General features: G+C 49.6%; 1 pseudogene; it reads right to left on the bottom strand.

The window, feature by feature from the left end:
- Positions 1–1,260: 1,260 nt before the first annotated feature.
- LOC6051059 lies at positions 1,261–2,671 on the bottom strand (annotated as a pseudogene).
- Positions 2,672–2,878: the final 207 nt, after the last annotated feature.

Below are 2,878 nucleotides of genomic sequence, written 5' to 3' on the forward strand. Positions count from 1 at the left end.
CAGCTGTTTGGGCTGGACAAGGACGGATAAATCCCACGTGTACGCTCTAAACCGTTTCAAGCACTGAAAGTGACGAACTGGTGGGGCGTCTTGCCGTTTGGCTAACGTAAACGACTTTGGGACAAATACAACGCAACGACTAAAAAGCCGGGGCCCAGATATGCATGAAGAACAGTCCCATGTACCAGCACGGAGCGATCGGATTAACGATCTCGAACGGAGTTCCGAAATTCGGTCAGCTACTGAACGCCGCTTGGGATCACACCATCATTTGTCGCTTCAAGCTACTCCCAATGTCGACCCTGTCCTACAACAAGATCGCCTCCGGTGGAGCATCCAACTCAAGTTCAACCGGAACCGAAGGCCTCCTGTCGTCATCGGAAGTCAAAGAAAAAGTATGCAGCTCTAGTTTGGGCAGTGGCAGCGGCAGCACCAAGAAAGCCTCCGGAGTCCGGAGGCAGCAAAGAAACGCTCGATTCGAGCACTTGAGTGACACTGGAAGTGCTGGCAACTCGCACAAACGAATGGCCCCCAAGAAGGACGAGGAGTAGTGGCTGCTAAGGTAAGATTCAACTAGTAGCGACATAAGTTCGTATCGAAACTAATCTTGTATCTTTCCAGGAACGTCATCTTCGTGGGGGACGTACACTCGGTACCATTGGGCTCGTGCCCAAGGTGGACGGTGACAACGCGATGATCGCGGATAAGCCAGCGTTTTGGACATGTTTAAGGAGAAAGTGTTTGACGACAGCTGCTCGAGGGAGGGAGATACCGTTGACAGAACTTGGGAAAATGTCTCCCATCAGAGGGCACTTCCGTAATCTACCGTGAGCAAGTATCGAAATATGAAAGAAAACGCAACGGAGAATCCAACTTCCTGTTGGACATAAAAAAAGAATAGAAAAAAAGAAAAGAATTTATTATGACATTATGAAAGGTTTTTTTTTATTTTGCGTTTCTTCTCCTCGAGTGGTAGCTGAGATGCGTGGGCGGCGGTTTAGAGATCGTTCCAGAATACTAGAAAGAAACACTGACCCAGAGGGAACCTGTACCAGTATTGGGTGAAACCGAGTATTCTGACCTGTCTTGCAGTTGGTACGGTACGGTATTGGAGGCTGATGGTCATGCCCTGGGCAAGGATGGCGCCGTACTTGACCATGTCCTCGTGCTTGTTAGTGATGACCAGGGTTTAGTGTTGATGGTCAGCAGAATTCTGACAGCCAACCAACGCACAATCTTCTCGTGCTGGGTCTAATGGGCTTACGCGACCCGACCATGGTTTTGCTTTGAACCGAGCATGACCATTCCCATGGTAATTCCAGTCGTCTCACCCTTACAGTATCGTTCTGTTGCAAGTCAAAGATTAATTGCTCACAAGACTGCTCATAAATGTCCTGCCGGTGATTTCCCGTTGGCCAGCCCCAGCCTCAAACATTCTCGTTTTAAGCGTCCTTCTGCTGATTAAATTACCTAAAAATGTTAACCTGTGATAAGCGCGGATCAATCCGAGCGCGTACAGGCCACATCCGGAGCTCAGTCCACTCTCTTTCGGCAGATACCTCTGCATCAACACGAACGATTCTATCTCGTGCCCGAGATGAATCACTCGCAGCGTGGCCGTGGCCGAAAACTTTTCCCAATTCGTAGCCCTGACCAATCACCAAACACCAGATTATCGCTCAGGAACGGATCGCACGTTTTACCGCTGTGCGCGCGTCCGCAACTCCCGTCGCCATGTGGGAAATCGACACCCGCGATGCTTTCCTAGTCGCGCGCAGGATCTGCAGATCCGCGGGGTTGGTCCGAATTGTGAACTGTAACTGCAGATCGATCGTAATCTTTACGGACAAAATTCTCGCCTGTGTCTCAAAGTTCGCTTGGTGTGTCTCTTGCTCTTGTTTGATATTGGCTCTTCCGGCGCAGCATTCGTGATTCGCGGCTTAAGTTTGAAATACATTTCGACGGAATCGGTAGCTTTGTGCGTCTGCAGAACCTGTCTCAGGAACTGCTGCGTGACAGAATCGTACAGATGTAGTACGCAATCAGGTCCGTGTGTTTGCCACAATTAGACAGATTGTCGAGCAGTTCGGCGACGGCCAACGGGTCTTCCAGGGAGATCCGACACTGGCACATGTTGACGGATACATGTTGTGGAACGCCCAGATACAAGCAACGCAGTACCGTGTTGCGGAAGGGGAGGCTCTGGGTAACATAAAGGTAGGAATTTAAATGAGTTTATTTTTTGCTATAAAAATTGAGAATTTTTACCTTCATAATCGAAGACACCACCACGTCCATCCATATCCGGCCTGTCGGCAATGTCCATCTTCCACGCAACGCTGAATCATCCAGCCGCGCACCGATCGGCTTCGCCTTGGTCGGATTCTCCGCCAGCTGAACCTGCAACTGCGTCGATGATGAACGTCGATGATCGTGTCCACGGACCACGGGCTTAGCCCTTGTTTTCTTGCAGGATCTATTTTTTCTCTAAATCCTCCTACGTTTTCTGCCAAATCGTGTCCATCTTCTTCTAGGCAAACAACTTTAGCTCCCGGACCAGTTCGTCCAGCAAAAAGTGGACGACGGCGGCGGAAGTGATGTTCTGCATATTAATTGCTGGAGCGAGAACAGAGGAAGATTCTACGGCAAGTTCTGCGGTGGTGTTGGCCATCGTGGAAGTGGTCCGGTTGGACAAACAACTAAAAACTCCTTTTTGTTTGTACACGTTCGCACTTCGCCACAAAACTGGAGGAAAACAAAACAAAACGGTTGACAGTTCGCAACCCACAGCGGAGCGTTACACGCTTAAATGGATTGAATTAACTTTGTTTGAAAAAAAATCGAGGGTTCGGATCGGATTCGAAGCCGACGGAGCCGA

The sequence above is a fragment of the Culex quinquefasciatus genome, chromosome 3 (assembly GCF_015732765.1).
Source record: "Culex quinquefasciatus strain JHB chromosome 3, VPISU_Cqui_1.0_pri_paternal, whole genome shotgun sequence".
Lineage (NCBI taxonomy): Eukaryota > Metazoa > Arthropoda > Insecta > Diptera > Culicidae > Culex > Culex quinquefasciatus.